At 37.4% G+C, this 19456-nt stretch overlaps 1 protein-coding gene across 3 annotated transcripts in view; it reads left to right on the forward strand.

The window, feature by feature from the left end:
- FSTL5 (follistatin like 5) overlaps window positions 1–19456 on the forward strand; it is a gene marked incomplete at both ends in the record, with an annotated part of 643376 nt that overhangs the window by 97864 nt on the left and 526056 nt on the right. The window lies entirely within an intron of this gene.

Genomic DNA, 19456 nt, shown 5'->3' on the forward strand with positions numbered 1-19456 from the left:
GGTGCATCGCTCAAAGTTCTGTCCACTGGGAAGATTTCATTTTACTACTATCCTTCAAAGATGCCCCAGAAAGGAGCTGTAGTACTGCAGCTGTCTGCTTTCAGGTGGTGCCTGCATGCCATGCAGCCCCATCTGTAAATCAGGCCCAAGTCTTCTCTTCCTGTATCAGCTGATCATAGGAAGATCCCTGTGAGGTCATAGGTGCTGCGTGGGAGAGAGGCCAGAGTAGCAGAAGGAGGACAATGAGCGTTTTGGCCACTTCTTCATATAACTCCCTTGTGCCGTCAGGGCCTGCTAGGGCCCAGTCAGGTGTATACCACTTCCATTTAATGATAGAGTCCTCCTGTACTCACCCAACTTTATGGCTTGGTGGGTCAGATAACATCCAGTTCATGATGGACAGCTCAGGTCATAGTAACTTAGTGGCCCATGGTTAAGTGTTCAGTCTCTACTAAGACCCAGTAGAAGTCAAGAGTTGTTTCCCAAAAGGAGAGTAGTTATTTGCATATGATGGCAGGGACTTGCACTAAAATCTTAAAGTCCTGTACTATGATTCACCTATAGGGGCCTCCCAAAGACTCCAAACAGCACCTCCATCTGCCATTGACACATCAAGCACCATTGGATCTGCTCAATTACATGGCCCAAGGCACCTTAGAAGGGATATCTTAATATGGACCACACCACTGGACCTCCAAAAATTTCACTAGGTAGAAAACTCATGAATTTTAGATTTATTTCCTACCCTCTAACACACAAATGTCTTATCAATAGATCTAGAGTAGTTGTTACGCCTTGCATACTAGGTCCAATCAGTATAATGTCATTGATACAATAGACTGATGTGATGTCTTGTGGAAGGGAAAGGTGATCAAGATCCCTGAGAACTAAACTATGACATAGACCTGGAGAGTTGATACACCCCAGAGGTAGAAAAATGCAGGTGAATTTCTGGTGAATCTTATGGGCAGGTGTAGAGGAAAAGGTATTTGCCAGATCAAAAGCTGCATACCAGGTACCAGGGGGTGTGTTAAATTTCTGAAACAGTGAAGCCACATTTAGTACAGTACCTGCAATTAGAATCATCACCTGGTTAAATTTTCTGTAATTCACTGTTATTCTCCAAGATCCACTGTCTTCTGTACAGGCCAGATTGGACAGTTGAAGAAGGATGTGGTGGGAATCACTACCATTTCATTAGTCAAGTCCTTGATGGTGGCCCTAATCTCTGCAATCCCTCAGGGGATGTAGTATTGATTTTGGTTTACTATTTTCCTAGGTAGTGCAGTTCTAAAGGCTTCCACTTGTCCTTTCCTACCATAACAGTTTTTACTCCACATCTCAGGGAACCAGTGTGGGGATTCTGCCAGTGTCTATGTATGTATATTCAAATTATGCATTCTGGAACTGCGAAAATAACTACAAGATGGATTCATGGGCCCACTGAACCCATTGTGAGGTAGATCTGATCTTAGATAATCCATCAATTACCTGACCTCCATAAGCCCATACTCTGACTGGTGGGCCACTTGGACATTTTGGGTCTCCTGGAATTAGTGTCAGTACAGAGCTAGAGTCCAGTTATCCCTAAAAGTTCTGAGTATTTCCTTTTCCCCAAAGTATAGTTATTCTAGTAGAAGACTAGAGCTTCCTTAGGGAAAGGGTTGGAGGAAGATTAATAGTAAAATATTTTAGTAGTGTTCTTCCTCAAGGGGACCTGACCTCTCCTTTATTCAGTGGGCTTTGGGGCTATAAATGGGCTCAAGTCTAGGATTTGATTGATGTCTCATGACTCTCTGCTTTTCAATATTCAGGCTGGACTTGTGTTCACTGAACCTGAAATTTTTCTGCTTTTAGAGGTATAGTAAGAGTTTAACAGGCTTTCTGTCTATTTCACTTCCAGGAATATCATCATCAACTAACCACTGATCTGCACAAGTCAGAGTACTCTGATTGCTGCTTTGACTCTGCTGTCCATTACGATAATCATGGCCACCTTGCCTTTGGCAGTTGAGTGCTGCCACTTGGTCCCTGGCACCCCAGGGATGAATGACTCCCCTCATGTTTAGGTTTCCCAGTTCAGTGACTTCAGCCCCCACTGTAAGGTCTGTCCTACAGAGAAGCGTGATCACAGTGATCTCTAAGGAGGCCAGGGCTCCCCTCACAAATTGGTTCCTCCCAGTTTCCATGAAAGATACGCCTTCTGGAACCTCTCCATTGTAACATTTCAATCTCTCTAAGCCTTTGAACCCCTTCCTCTAAATTAAACTAAGGCACATCCAGCAATTCCAGTTCACTCACAGTGGGCCCCTTTTTGGTTCTGTTTCGGTCAACGAACCAAACAAACTTAGATTTAAAGCTCTTTCCAGTTCTGTTACAACTGCAGCATTAAATGCCCAATCTCTTTTTGTTGAGCTCATATCAATAAATTCAGGCTGATCCAACTTTATGTTCCTTCAACCATTACCCCACACCCTTAATATCCATTCCCAGAAGTTTCCTAGCTATTTTTCTGTAAAAATAAGGAAACTGAAGTTGTTACTTTGGACTGCAGCACAGCTCCTCATGGGTTACACTTTGTACCTCACCTTTAGGGGCCTGCTGGAAAATGAGTCTAATTATAGGTCTAGAAGCAAAGAGGGTGTTGGGATGGGTACTGAGGAGAATTAAGATTGTCTTGTATGTCAGCTTCCTCAGGGAAGACTATTAGAGTTTTCTAAGGCAATGCAGGTTTAATCTCCTCAGAAGGAAGTGGAGAAGGCAATATCACTAGGGGTAGGGATGCTACTGCCACTGTGAGTGGAGAAACCTCTTCCACTAGCAAGGAAGACTCATCAGAATTTAGGGACTTGATATTCTCACCTTTGTAAGGGTCTTACCATATGTCCCCATCTCAACCTATGGGATCCTGTTCCTTCCCGATCAATGCCCTCACTTTAGCAGTAGATACCCTGCGAGGCTGAGAGTTCCGCTTGCATTTTAATTCAGCCATTCACAGGATAAAGTGGTGCTTTTGATTTTTAACAATTTTAACCCTGCAGCTACAGGAGACAAGGGTTTCCTTCAGTGGTGCACTCATAGAAGCTCTTGGGTTATTTATGTGCTGCTTGATCTGGGAATTCTAAACCCTGAACTCATCCTTTTCTTTCACCACTTTATCCAGTGACATTAAGAGCAACCAATCATTATATTCATCAGTTTTCCAAAAATGTTCAAAAGAATCATATACAGTCGCTTAGCTCCTTGTTTCTTATAAGTAATTAGAAGCATAGTGTAAAATAAGCATATTTTTTGCATATCTCTATAAACAGTTCATATCATGGACAATCAGTGTCCTGTTTATTAATGGAAGTATAGTCCTCAGTGTCTTTAAATCTAATAAGACTGAGGAGGCTGTTCCAGAAACCCGAGAACCAATTCAGAAAATTCGTTCTCTCATAGTTAAATTCTGTCAATATTTCTTTAGAAACACTCTTGTTTCCAAAATTTGTATTAGGGTTCTCCAGAGAAACAGTAGATACAGAGATAGAGAGAGAGATATAGATATATAGATATGACAAAGAGAGGAAGAGCTAACTTTATTATGAGAGACTGGCTCACACAATTATGGAGGCTGTAAAGTTCCATGACATGCTGCCTGCAACCTGGAAATCCAGTGGTGTAATTCATTCTGAAAGGGCAGGAGAATATGAAATAAGATGCCCTAGCCTAAACAGTAAGGTAGTAAAAAGTGAAGCAATATGTGAAAAGGAACGTTATTCATATAAAGTGTTAAATGAATAGAACATTATAATTTGCATATATATCATTTAATGAAATAATATTTTATTAATTTCTGCATGTTACATTTATGTTATATATGTATATATATTAAATAGGTCATTCTTATGGATCATAGCATACCATTCATTCTGTCTTCATCATTTAATTCATTGTAAGTTAAATACTATTCTTTCCTCCCTACCTTCTTTTCTTCCTGATTGACTTGCTATCTTTTTTCTTTTTTTCCTTTCTTTTCCTTCCTGTCTTCTCTAAGCATTAATTTATTTAGTACCGAATCTGCTAAGATAACATACTATAACAATTTAGAGTTCAAATTTCAAAGCCAATCATCTGAATGTAAATTTTGAATGTCTTTGGTCACTATGCCTTAGTTTCCCATCTCCAAAGTAGACATGGCAGTTCCTACCTTATAGTGTTGATGGAAAATGAAATCACTAAAGCACATAGACTGACCAACATCTGGCCCACAGTAAATGTAGCATTATATTACTCCTTGCCAGATATTGTGATAGATAAAACAAGATGATGGTTGGCCCCTGCTAATAACCTTTAATAACCCAAGGTCTACAGAAGAAAAGCAGCGTTAGACATGAAACAAATAACTGTAATAATAATGTGGTATTTGATTACCAATGTAGCAAAATACTGCAGTAAGATAGAAGAAAACTCTCTTATGTAATAAGGAAAGACTTCACATAAAATAAGTATATTTGGGTCTGTGTGGTAGATTGCCAGTGTTTTATCTGATTCTATTAAGTCTCCTTATGTGTATAGAACTAGAATCTGGTGACTACCATATCCTGAAGCAAACCACAATACATTGGATTTTTGCATTTGTAGCCACTTGTTTAATCAATAGGATCATCAACAAAGTAGGTATAATCTCATAGTTAACAAACTGAAAATAACAACTGTAACTGAATAACTGACAGGACAAGACAACATGAAATGGACACACCTAGCTGCAATCTCTGCCTTATGGAGCCCTGTGCTGTGGTTGGATTCATGGAGGGTTTACTAGACAAAGCAACCACTAATCTGATACCTGATATAGGAGCACGAGTTAACCGTGGGATGGCAGGCTGGATTGGGGGAAATAATTTTGCTGATTTTAAAGTAGATCTTTTCCTCTGAAATTATTTTGAAACAGTAGTTCTGTGTTAGTGTGCTAGTTAAAGCTGTGCAATGAAGCAGATATATGTTATAAAAGCTGCACATAAAATCATAAAATATCAATCTCTTTGAGTTTATAGCAGTATTGGTCCAAATGTAAAAATTTTGCATATCATCAGTTTAGGTAAAATATTCCTATATGAAATGCTAAATTTCTAACTTGATCAAACAAAATAATAAATTTTAAAGAAAACAGTAGGCAATTTCAACTCTATCTTGCAAACTTATAATATTATTATTGCCCTTGTAATCTAAAAACGCTGCCCTAATGGATAGGCAGTCTCTCTTTACCTACAGTTTCTCTTTACCTAGCCACAGTGTCTGAAACAAGACCTCCAATCAGGTATAGAATTTTAAATAAAAATAAAGTAAAGGAGAATAAATCATTTTTCTTAATCTGCATTAAAGAAACAAGAGAATGAGAAGTTTGTGGTTTTGGCACTAATGCAGAGAGAATGTGGGTTTTGGTGTAAAAATAACCCTGGGCTTGAATCCTGGTGCTAACAGTAAGAACACTATCATTTCTTGAAGTAATAAACATGTGCACTCACACTATTTGAATGTTATGCATGTGCATATGCATGTGTGTACAACACAGTACAAGGTACACACACAGGCATATATCCTTATCAGAAGGAGCCTTGTGTACATTATCCAATTAACAGCTCACAACATATAAATGTATTTACTACCAGACAGACCCTTCATATACAGCGAGGAAAACTAAAACTCACAGAAACAATGCAATGTGTCTAAGATCTAATGGCCAGCAAGTGACTTAGTTGTGATTTGAACTCATGACGATGTGACTCTTAACTTCTATTCAATGATGCCTTCTTTTCACAGTCCTTACTAGCTGCTAAATATCACCTCACTGTCACTCCACATATATGATGTTCTTCACCTATACAAGAGAGAGTGATACCAACTGCATTATAAGCATATCATAAAAATGAATGTGATGCGCAGACACACGCACTTATAAAATACTGACTTTTTCTCCCTAAAGGGAATACAACATTTTCACTATCTTATCTGGTTTTCCATCTTGCACTGTATACAGTACACTGAAGAATTTGCTGAGGAGTTTCCCTCTTTTAACAATCTGAATGAGATAAAGATACAAATACAGTACAGCAGCCTCTCCCCCCTTATCTGAGGTTTTGCATTCCAGGGTCAGCCAGGGTCTGAAAATATTAAATAGAAACTTCCAGAAACAAGTCATAAGTTTTAAATTCCATGCAATTTTCAGTAGTGTGATGAAATCTCACACCCACCAGTTCTGTCCCTCTGGGGTCATGAATCATCCCTTTGACCAGCATATGCACCCTATACACATTCCACACCAGTTAGTATGGGAAAAGACATAGTATGTGAAGGATTCGGTACTTTGTGCAGTTTAAGGCATCCCTGGGGGTCTCGGAACAAATTCCCCATGGAAGGGGGTAGGTACTGTATTCAGTTCCTGGCCCATGGCAGGTAGATTATAATTGGTAACTGATAATTCTTATTTGTTTGTTATTATGAAACTAAATCAAAATCACAAAATCTCAGGACTTCTTGTTATTGTTTGGATATTTTTTGGAATTCAAATTTAAAATTGTGTTTGCTCATCCACTTACAGTTTCTAACAAATCTAAATTCATAGGCTATGAAATTTCATTGCTTATATATAATTATATGGTACTTTTAATATTCTGTTTCCAACACTTACAGTTTTAATACCTTGCCAAACATTCCCAGGCATATTCTCTCTCTCTCTCCCTTTATTTTCTTGTTTCCTTATTTTGTACCAAGGACTGATATTCCTGCAATTCCTATTTTACATCTACTTCCATAACCCCTGTAAGACAGTTTATAATTATGACCTCTAAAAAATAATAGCATTTATTTTAGTAGCACAATTTCTCAATCTCCTATTAGATTATAAAGGTCATTGTACAGAGGTGATTTTGCCCAGTCATCCAAAAATACTACTTTAACTTTACTATTTTATTTCTCAGAAGTTTAAATTTTTAAAAAGTGTGTAAGAAATATAGCCTTTTCTGTTCTTTTAAGTCTGTAAGTGGTACATTAAAAAAAGAAAATATTCAACCTTCAATTTTAAAGCATGAATTATTCACCCTATGGATACTTGAGTCTTTGTGCCTGGCAGGCAGAAGTGTAAGCACAGAGATACTGGCTAATGCTGCTAGAAGTCAAACCTCTTGACATCTGTTCTCCTGATAGCCCCTAAGCAAAAGAACTTCAAATACAGTATCTCAGATCAGCTCATCAGAATCAATTTCAGTCTTCAATCAGTTAGTGCAGGCTGACCTTATAGTGCCTGAAGAATCCAGCAAAAACGGATTACTTGTGTTTAAAAATCTACTTGTGTTTTACCCGTGAAATCAGAGCTGAATTTGACCTCAGAAAACTTTTTTGACTTTTGACTAGACTTAGCGATGACTTTGATGGTTTTCATGTGAATTGTCTAAGGAAGAATTACAAGGAATGTGATTTTTATCTCATTATTTTATGTAGGCTATCAAATTTTTAAGACTTATGGATTATACTTGAAATTTTCATTTCTAAAATTAAGATATAATTGAGGCATAAGTGAGATTTGTTTGCTCTCATGGTGGTAATTCAGCCACATTAAAACGTCATATCCAAATGATCATTTGTGCATGCATAACGCATTGTCATTTTCCCAGAAGAGGGTTATTCTCTTCTTATTAGACTTTTTTTAGGCAATCTATTTGCTAATGAGTACAAATACCTAAGTGACACCATGAAGTGTTTACTATACATAGTTAATTAGAAAGATATTTACTATACAAAAAAGGAGATAATTTCAAAGCAATTTTGTTTTCTCATCAATATTAATTTATGTTACCAGATTAAAGTTAATATTCCATTTTCAACATTTAACTTTACTTTCAGGGGACTGTTTGTTGTTTATTTTCTATCATTACTTTAAATAGAACAAATATTTTATAACTTTGGTCCACGTGGCATAGCATTTATCTGCATAGTCAGATAATGTATTCTTTATTACAGCATGTGGTCTTTATCTTAAATAGTTAACTTCATATTTCTTTCAATGTGGAAGTAAAACAAATTAATGTCTTTATAAGCAATCTTTGTTAAAACTTGAACAGTTCTAAAAACTTGAAATGTAATAAAAATTTGTTATTGATAACTTAAGTATTGGACATATTTTTATAGAATTCTCATAGTTCATTTTGACCAATATATGTCACCTATTTTTTGTAAACAGTATTAAAAACACATATGCTCTTTGAAGTTCTCTTTCAACACATTTTATATTCATTCATTTTCTTAAGCACCATAATTATCTCAAGGATATGGCCTCTTTGCCATCTTTGACATTATTCCAGGCATTTCTGAAAACATCATCATTTGTCATTTAAACAATATTTTCAGCCCATGTTAGTTTCTTCCTCCAACATCTGAATAATTCGCTAGATAGGAGGTCTAATTCCTTTAATGAAGGTAGTTTATGGTAACACAATCATCACAGGCTGTGTCATCCCTTATGGTTACCAGTTCCATGAAGGGTTATAACTCATGTAACTTGGGTTATTTCAGAGACTAAGCAGGAAAACTTCAAAACCAAGAGCTTGACAATATTTTCAGTATAACTGTAGCCTCATTTATTTTCTTACATTGCTCTCTAAAGATTTTTTTCAAATACTTCACATCTGCTTTGCATCCGAACTATCACTTATATTTTACTCTCATTGCTATGTTGTTAATTTTTTTCCTAAAATTAAGATGGCTACAGGAAATAGAGTATTTGAAAATACTTTTTACATGTAAATGATTTTTTAAATGCCTATCTTGGATTAGATAGCTTGTTGGAAGTTTCATCCAATTATATAACATTGTGGTAATAAACTTATACACCAGACTAGAGGTCACAAAATCCTATCACTTATAGGATGCTGCACTTAAAAATAGGGTTATTCACAGAAAACATTGGAGATATTTGACCTAAGAAAAAACACAAAGTATGAGTAAAACCAGGATCAACATTCAAAATGCCATAGATCATCCACCACCTTATCTAAATAATTATTTATTTATTTGTTTATTTAACTTATTTTCATTAAACTTCTTTTATTCTTGTACATTTTTAAGGGTTACTTTCCATTTACAGTTATTACAAAATATTGGCTATATTCTCCCTGTTGTACAATACACCCTTGAGCCTATCTTACACCCAATGGTTTTTACTCCCTACTCTCCCACCCCTATATTGCCCCTCCTCCCCTCCACCGTGGTGAACACCAGTTTGTTCCCTATATCTGTGAGTTGGCTTCTTTTTTCTTATATTCACTAATTTGTTGTGTTTTTTAGATTTCACATGTAAGTGATATCACACAGTATTTGAATTTCCTGTCTGACATTTCACTTAGCATAATGCCCTCCAAGTCCATCCATGTTGCTGAAATGGCAGTGTTTTGTTCTTTTTAATGGCTGAGTAGTATTCCACTGTGCATACTTTACTTTCAATGTAAGTATACTTTGCTTACTTTTGCTCCTTTTTAGGGTTTGCTGAAGATGGCAGTATACAGACTGAATTAGCAAGGGCTGCTGAGGTTTATTTGGGTTTATCGATTATAGAACAGCCTCCTCTAGAGGGGTGTGAAGCACCACCAAGTCCTTTGAGTTTTAAGCTGTTGCTAGTAGTACTCTGGCAGATAATCTGCTTCCTATGATTGTTTGGGTTTACGGCTAAGAATATTGGGGTATCTAATCCCAGTTTGGGTCTTAGCTATCATGTAGTCAGGGTATGTTAAAGTCTCTTTCGTAGTCTATTTTTACTTTAATTATGGCTTTTTACAGCTTAATCAAGATTTAACTTTACTTTGTATTATTCTTTAACACGCTTTACGCCATAATTCTATTAATTTGGGTCATTCGTATGACCGTGGTGGCTGGCACAAAATTTACCAACCTTAATTAATATGGTTTAGTCGAACTTTCGTTTATGGCTTAATTCTCATTACTGCTGCCTCCCGTGGGGGAGTGGTTGAGCAGGCGTTGTGAGCTACTGGTATAGTGTGCTTGGTACCTGCTTCTTTTCATCTTAGGGATTCAGAGGGCATTCTCACTGGAGGGCAGATACTTGCATGTGTAATTCTATTAAAAACTAATAGAAAGGCTGGGACCAAACCTGTGTGTTTATGGGGCTAGTAAGCTCATCTAGGCATTTTCAGTGCCTTGCTTTAGAGGTTGTTTAAGCTATATCCACTTGTTCTACATAGGTGGTGTTTGTATGGCTGTGTTGTGAGGCTTGTGTCAGGTTTAGTATTAAATTTTTGATAAAATGGCTGATGAATCTAGGGAGATGTCTGTCTGTATGGGTGGTACATATCTAAGTAGATTATTGGTACGATGGGGGCGTTCTGAGGCTGATTTGTTTTGATGGGTATATTGTTTTAGATGGGGTTGGGGGAGAGTGGAATGCTATGTCTATTGCACATATGTACATGTATAATATCGTTATATCCTGTGACCACTGACTGAATTGCACACCATGGATTGTTGATGCTGCTAAATAATCTTCAATTAAAGTCCAGCTACAATTTGCTTGACTGTGTTAAGACCCTTTAAGGTCATAGCTGAGTCCAAGCATCCTCCCTAAAAATTAAAAAATACCAAATGTATGAAATCGCAGTTATGTGTGAGCATGGGCTGATTAGTCATTAGTCCATCGAGATGTCTTATTTAAGGGGAAAGAGTGGGTGATTTTAGGTGAGATGGCGCTGAAGTAAGAACCAGATGTCTGATAAAGTTCATTAATAGAAACCCCCAAAAGTTATGGGCCCGGAGAGAGAAGAGGGGCACCTGCCAAGCGGGTTGATGCTTTCACGAGGCCTGGTGATTAAGCTTGTGATCTAATGGACTGGATCTGCATGTTGACTGGAATTGATTTGACTTAATGCACTGTGTATGATTAATAACCTGTGTGTACTATGCAATGCTAATAATATAATGTACATGCTTATAAGCATGGGGTAAATAATGTAATGTACGATTATACATATAATGTAATATGTATGTATAAGATGTATGTACTCATTAATGTGGTGGTGCACATATGCACGATGTACATAGTAGTATGTGACAAAATGGACTGTTTTAATACTGACATAGTACTTAATAATTTTGTAAATGTCTTATAATATAATTTCAGGGGATAGTTTAAGTAGAATTTCAGCTTTGGGTGTTGGCAGTGAAGTTTAGGGCTTCTTCCTTGAGTCTTAGGGAGGTGTGTTGTTCTCCTTTTCTGGTTTACAAGACCAGGGAAATGTGTTATACTACAAACACTCTTCATTTCAGGAAATTGTTTTCAATGATGCTAGTTACTGGCATTAGCACTAAAATTAAAAGAAGGTATAAAATAGATGCAAGTTGTCTGATAATGATGAAGGGGTGTTCTACGTACGGGTTGTCCTCCAACCCATGTTAGTGTTAATAGATGTGCCGTTAGCCCTCAAAATAAGAACTGGCTGAGAGGTCGGAATATTATGCTTCGCTCTTTGGATGTGTGGAGTATTGGGATGAATGCTAGAATCAGTATTGAGAGTAATAGGGCTAAGACTCCTTCTAGTTTGTTGGGGATTGATCTTAGAATTGCATATGTGAATAGAAAAGGTCACTCTGGTTTGATGTGTGGTGGTGTGTTAAGTGGGTTTGCCGGGGTGTAGCTGTAGGAGTCACCTAGCAAGTTGGGTGAAAATAAGACTAGTATTAGTGAGGCTAGGATTAGTAGTAGGGCACCTAGGATATCTTTGATTGTGTAATAGGGATGGAATGGAATTTGTCTGTGTCAGATGGGATTCCTATGGGGTTGTTGGATCCTGTTTCGTGGAGGAATAGTAGGTAGACAGCTGCTAGTGCTGTATTGATGAAAGGGAAAATGAAGTGAAAAGCGAAGAATCGTGTGAGTGTTGCTTTGTCTATGGAAAAGCCGCCTCAGATCCATTCAACAAGAGTGGTTCCGATGTATGGGATCGATGAGAGGAGGTTTGTAATAACTGTTGCTCCGCAGAATGATATTTTTCCTCATGGTAGTGCATAGCCTATAAATGTATATATAACTATAACTATAACTACAGCTATAACTGTAAGCAGTAGAATAATTCCAATGTTTCATGTTTTTTGAAAGGCATAGGATCCATAAGGTAGGCCACGTCCTACGTGAATGTAAAGGCAGATAAAGAACATGGAAGCTCCGTTTGCATGCATGTATCAAACGATTCATCTGTAGTTGATGTCTCGACAGATGTGTGCTACTGATGAGAAGGCAGTTGTTGTGTCTGGTGTGTAGTGTATTGCTAGTATTAGGCCTGTTAGGATTTGTAGGATCAGGCAGATGCCTAGTAAAGAGCCAAAGTTATCATGATGAGTTGTTTGATGGGGTTGGGAGGTCGATAAATGTATTGTTGATGATTTTTATCAGTGGGTGAGTTTTTCGGATGTTGGTCATTGATATTCTTATAGTTGAATGACAATGATGATTTTTCATGTCATTGGTCATGGTTGGAATCCATGTGAGAATAATGATGACATGTATTTTTTTAAGTGTTATTTTTGTGATCAGTTTTGTGGGGGCTTCTTATATATATATATATATATATAGAGAGAGAGAGAGAGAGAGAGAGAGAGGGAGATTTATACATCTATATCTATATCTATCCCTCTCTATATATACATACACACATCAGTCTTCTTTATCCATTCATCTGTTGAGGACATTTAGGGTGCTTGCATATCTTGGCAACTGTAAATAATGCTGCAATGAACATCAAGGTGCGTGTATCTTTTCAAATTAGTGTTTTTGGTTGTTTTGGATATATACCCAGGAGTGGAATTGCTGTGTGTTCTATGTTTCATAGTTCTATGTGTTCTATGTGTTCTATGTGTTCTATGTGTTACAGTTCTATGTTTAGTTTTTTGAGAAGCCTCCATACTATTTTCCACAGTGGCTGCACCAATTTACATTCCCACTAACAGTGTACACGTGTTCCTTTTTCTTCACATCCTTGCCAACATTTGTTATTTGTGTTCTTTTTGATGATGGCCATTCTGCTAAGTGTGGGGTGATATCTCATTGTGGTTTTGATTTGCATTTCCCTGATGATTAATGATGTTGTGCATCTTTTCGTGTCCCTGTTGACCATCCATATTTCCTCTTTGGAAAACTGTCTATTGAGTTCTTCTGCCAATCTTTTTTTTTTTTTTTTTTTTGCGGTACGCGGGCCTCTCACTGTTGTGGCCTCTCCCGTTGCGGAGCACAGGCTCTGGATGCGCAGGCTCAGCGGCCATGGCTCACGGGCCTAGCCGCTCTGCGGCATGTGGCATCTTCCCGGACCGGGGCACGAACCCGTGTCCCCTGCATCGGCAGGCGGACTCTCAACCACTGCAACACCAGGGAAGCCCAGGTCCCAATTTTTGATTTTTACTTTTATTTTCCTTGCCTGAGGAGGCATATCCAAAATAATATTGCTAAGACCGATGTCAAAGAGTGTACTGCCTATGTTTTCTCCTAGGAGTTTTATGATTTCAGGTCTTACATTTAAGTGTTTAAGCCATTTTGAATTTACTGTTGTATATGGTGTGAGGAAATAGTCCAGTTTGACTCTTTTATATATAGCTGTCCAGTGTTCCAACACAATTTATCAAAGAGACTGCCTTTTCCTCATTGTATATTCCTCCCTCCTTTGTCATAAATTAGTTTGCAGTCTAAGTGTGGTTCATTTCTGGTCTCACTATTCTGTTCCATTGATCTATGTGTCTGTTTTTGTGCCAGTATCATACCGTTTTGACTACTGTAGCTCTGTAGTATAGTCTGAAGTTAGAAAAACGTGACACCTCAAGTTTTTGGTCTTCTTTCTCAATATTGTTTTGGCTACTCAGGCTCTTTTTGTTCCCATACCTATTTTAGAATTCTTCATTCTAGTTCTGTGAAAATTTCCTTTGGAAGTTTGATAGGACATGCTTTGAATGTGTAGATTGCCTTAGGGATTAAGATCATTTGAACAATATTAATTCTTCCAATCCATGAGCTTAGTATATCTTTCCATTTATTTGTGTCATCTTCAATTTATTTTACCAATATTGTAGTAGTTTTATGAATTCAAGTGTTTTACCTCCTTGGTTGGATTTATCCCTATGTAATTTATCTTTTTTGATGCAATTGTAAATGGAATTGTTTTCTTCATTTCTTTTTGGTAACATTGTTGGTGTATGGAAATGAACAGATTTCTGTACATTAATGTTGTATCCTGCAACTTTAGTGAATTTATGTATTAGTTCTAATAGTATTTTGCTGGTGCCATAGGAATTTTCTATACATAGTTTCATGTCATCTGTAAAGAGACATGGTTTTACATCTGTGTTTTCAAATTGGGTTCCTTTTGTTTCTTTTCCTTGACTGATTTCTGTTGCTAAGACTTCCAGTCCTGTGCTGAATAAAAGTGAGGAGAGTGGGCATCCTTGTCTTGTTTCTGATATTAGAGGAAATTCCATCAGCTTTTCATCATTGAGTATGATATTAGCTGTAGGTTTGACGTATGTGGCCTTTATTAAGTTGAGGTATAATTCCTCTATACTCACTTTGCTGAGAGTTTTTATCATAAATGTATGTTGAATTTTGTCAAAAGCTTTCTCTGCAACTGTTGACATGATCATATGATTTTTATTCTTAAATTTGCTAATATGGTATATCATGTTGTTTGATTTGCAAATATTTACATCCCTGTGATAACTCATACTTGCTCATGTTGTATGACCCTTTTAATGTAGTATTGAATTAAGTTTGCTGATATTTTGTTGAGGATTTTTGCATCTATGTTTATCAATGATGTTGGCCTATTTTTTTTTTTATGGTGTCTTTGTCTTTTTTTAGTATCGTGATGATGTTCGCCTCATAAAATGAGTTTGGAAGTGTTCCCTCCTCTTGAACTTTTTGGAATACTTTGGGAAAGACAGGTGTTAACTTTTCTTTAAGTATTTTGTAGTATTAACTTACTAAGCCATCAGATCCTAGGCTTTTGTTTGTTGGGATATTTTTTATTATTGATTTCACTTTATTACTGGTAATCTGTACATGTTTTCTATTTCTTCTTGATTCATTCTTCATTGTATTTTTCTAGGAATTTATCCGTTTCTTCTAGGCTATCTACTTTTTGGTGTATAATTGTTCACAGAAATCACTTATAATCCTTTAGATTTCTGTGTGTTTAACTTCTTTTCATTTGATTTTATTGATTTGGACCATCTGTCTTTTTTTCTGGGTAAGTCTGGCTAAAGGCTTATAAATTTTGTTTTTGTTTTTTTGTAACAGTTGTTAGTTTCATTGATAGACTATTTTTTCTCTATTTCATTTATTTCTGCTCTGATATTTATTATCTTTTTCCTTCTACTACCTTTGGGCTTTGTTCTTTTTATAGTTCCTTTAGCTGTAAGGTTAGATTTTTTACTTAAGATTTTTTTTTGTTGTTTCCTGAGGTAGGCTTGTGTCACTATATACTTCCCTCTTAGAACTATTTTTGCTGCATCCCATAGATTTTGGATCATTATGTTTCCATTTTCATTTGTCTCTGGTTATTTTTTAAATGTTTCCTTTGATTTCTTCTTGACCCACTGGTTGTTTATTAGCATATGGTTAACCCTCTTTGTGTTTGCCCTTTCTGCAGTTTTTTTTCCTTTAATTGATTTCTAGTCTCATACCATTGTGGTCAGATTAGATGCTTGATATGATTTCAGTCTTTTTAAGTTGACCAAGACGTGTATTGTGGCCCAGGATGTGATCTATCCTGGACAGTGTTTCATGTGCACTTGAAAAGAATGTGTATTCTTCTCTTGGGGGGTATAATGTCCTGTATGTATTTATTTAGTACATTTCGTATAATGTGTGCTTAAGGCCAGTTATTCCTTATTGATTTTTGGTCTAGTTGATCTGTCCATTGATGTAAGTAGAGTGTTAAAAGTCCCTTATTACTATTCTGTTACTGTCAATTTCTCATTATATGATTGTTGAGTTTTGCTTTATGTAATTAGGTGTTCCTATTGGTGCATTTATACTTATGTTATATTCTCTTGTTGGATTAGTCCCTTTATCATTATGTAATGTCCATCTTTTTTCCTTATTAAAGTCTTTGTTTTAAATTCTGTTTTGTCTAATATAAATATTGTTTCCCCAGCTTTCTTTTCATTTCCATTTGCACAGAATATCATTTTCCATCCTATCACTTTCAGTCTGTGTGTCTTTAGAGCTGAAGGGAGTCTCCTGTAGGCAGCATAAATATGAGTCTTGTTTTTGTTTTAATTCCTTCAGCCACTCTATGTATTTTGATTGGAGCATTAAAATGTGGTCTTTTTATTCCACTTAGGAAGGTCCCTTTAACATTTCTTGTAAGTCCAGTTGAGTGGCACTGAACTCTTAGCTTCTGCTTGTCTGTAAAACTCTTTATCTCTCTGTCAAATCTGAATGATAGCCTTGCCACATATAGTATTCCTGGTTGAAGGTTTTTTCTTTCATCATTTTGGCTATGTTATTAAAATCCCTTATGGCCTGCAAATTTTCTGCAAAGTCAGAGAGTTCCCTTTTAAGTATGTAGTTGAATTTCTCTTGCTACTTTTAATATTCTCTCTTTCTTTATAATTTCTGCCATTTAAATTATAATGTGTCTTGTTGTGGTCCTCTTTGTGTTCATCTTCTTTGGGACTCTCTGTGCTTCCTGAAACTGATGTCTGTTTCCTTCCCCAGGTTAAGGAAGTTTTTATTTATTATTTTTTCAAATAAATTCTCTCCCGTTTTCTTCTTTTCTCTTCTACTTCTGGGACCCCTATAATGCAAATGTTAGCATGTTTGATGTCATCACAGAGGTCTCTTAAGCTATCCTCATTTTTTAAAGTTATTTTTTCTCCTTCTGTTCAGTTTGGGTGATATCTACTAATTTGTCTTCCAGTTTACTGATCCATTCCTCTGTACCATTTTGTCTACTGTTGATTTCTTCTAGTGTATTTTGTAAATTTATGTTACTCTCTTCTTCAGCTCTATTTGGTTTTTCATTATATTTTTAAAAGCTTTATTAAAATTCTCCTGTGTTCATCCATTCTTCTGCCAAGTTTGTTAAGCAACTTTATGGTCACTAGCTTGAACTCTTTATCAGGTAGGTTGCTTATCTCTTCTTTGTTTATTTATTTTTTCTGCAGTCTTGTCTTATTCCTTCATTTGGAGAATACTCCTCTTTCTTCTTATTTTTCCTAACCCATTATGTTTGTTTCTATGTATCAGATAGGTTGGTTATGTTTCCCAATCAATTGTAGTGAAGTAACCTTGTTTTGGATATGTCCTTTGGGGCGTAGCAACACTCTCCCCTCTGATCCTGAGAGCTATCTGCTCTAGGGGTGCCCTTCACATGGACTGTGTGGGCCATTCTGTTGTGGTGGGGCTGAGGAAGGTGAGCATACTGGTCTGGTTGACTTTCAGCCCTGCCATCTTTTGTGGCTGCCAGCCCATTGGTGGATGGGGCCTAGTCCTGGCATGGTTGGCTGTGTAGCGTAGGGAGTCCCAGAGCTGGTGCTGGCCACTGGTGGGCATGGCTGGGTCCTAGCATGGCTGGCAGCAGGGTCCTTGAGGTCCCTAGGCTGATATAGATCACTGTTGGGCCGCTGATCCCCAGACACTAATAGGCTACAGGAAGGACTCCAAAATGGTGCTTGCCAGCACCACTGTCCTCGTGGAAGAAGGAGCTCCATAAAACGGCTGCCTCTAGAGTCTGTGCCCTCAGGTAGCATCCCAATTGTCTCCTGCTTCTCTGGGGAGCTCTCCAAGATCAACCAGTGTGTCTGACCCAGGTTCCTTTCAAATTACAGCCTCTGCAGTCTGACTTGGAGCATATGAGATTTTTAGTGCACCCTTTAAGAGCAATGTCTCTGTTTCCTACAGCCCCCCAGCTCCCATGCACAAGCAACACTGGTCTTCAAAGCCAGATATGCTGCCTGATTGCAGGTTCCCTAAGCCATGGAGCCTGATGTGGGGCTCGGACCCCTTTCTCCTTGAGGAGAATCTCTGCAGTTGTGATTATCCTCCTGTCTGTTTGTGGGCTGTCTACCTGTGGGTGGTCTATATGTAGTCTCTGACACTCCCACCCATCTCTTTGTCATTCCTTCTTTATACCTTTGGTTGTGGAAAGTGTTTTCTGCTGGCCTTCATGTCATTTTCATAGACAGTTGCTCTGTAAATTGTTGTAATTTTGGTGTGCCCATGGGAGAGGGGAACTCAGGGTCCTCCTACTCCACCATCTTGGCCACGTTTAATAACCTGTAATCTTATTACACAAATTGTTAATATTTGAATCAATTATATATTCCAAGTAAAACAACTGTCTTACACATAGGCATGTGCATACCATGCACACACACACACACATACATGTTCACAGAAACCAAAAATCAGGTGAAAATAAATTTAGTGTTAGTTTTATTCACTACTCCTCCCCCCTTGCCACAAAAAGGCATTCCACTAAGGTATTCTTTTTTTTAAAAATATTTATTTATTTGTCTTCATTGAGTCTTAGTTGTGGCACACAGGATCTTTGTTGCAGCATGCAGGATCTTTTGTTGCAGCATGTAGGCTTCTCTAGTTGTGGCATGTGGGCTTCTCTCTAGTTGTGGTGCATGGGCTCCAGAGCATGTGGGCTCAGTAGCTGCAGCACACAGTCTCTCTAGTTGTGGTGCACGGGCTCCAGGGGGCTCAGGCTCAGTAGTTGCAGTTTGCAGGCTCAGTTGCTCCACGACCTGTGGGATCTTAGTTCCCCAACCAAGGATTGAACCCTCACCCCCTGCATTGGAAGGCGGATTCTTAACCACTGGATCACCTGGGAAGTTCTCCTATTGCACATTTAATACATTACAGTATAGTGTAAGCATACCTTTTTTTTTTTCTGGTTTATTTCTCTAGTTTCTTTTTTTTTTTAATTTTTATTGGAGTATAGTTGCTTTACACTATTGTGTTAGTCTATACTGTACAGCAAAGTGAATCAGCTGTATGCATACATATATCCCCTCTTTTTTGGATTTCCTTCTCATTTAGGTCACCACAGAGCACTGAGTAGAGTTCCCTGTGCTATACAGCAGGTTCTCATTAGTTGTCTCTTTTATACATAGTATCAGTAGTGTATATATGTCAATCTCAATCTCCTAATTCATCCCACCCCCTCGTTCCCCTTTTGTATCCATATGTTTGTTCTCTACATCTGTGTCTCTATTTCTGCTTTGTAAATAAGATCGTCTATACCAGTTTTTCAGATTCCACATATATGCGTTAATATACAATATTTGTTTTTCTCTTTCTGACTTACTTCACTCTGTATGACAGTCGCTAGGTCCATCTGTGTCTCTACAATTGACCCAATTTCATTCCTGTTTATGGCTGAGTAATATTCCATTGTATATATTTACCATGTCTTCTTTA

Source organism: Leucopleurus acutus (assembly GCF_964270905.1).
Source record: "Leucopleurus acutus genome assembly, chromosome: 4".
NCBI classification, from domain to species: Eukaryota; Metazoa; Chordata; class Mammalia; order Artiodactyla; family Delphinidae; genus Leucopleurus; species Leucopleurus acutus.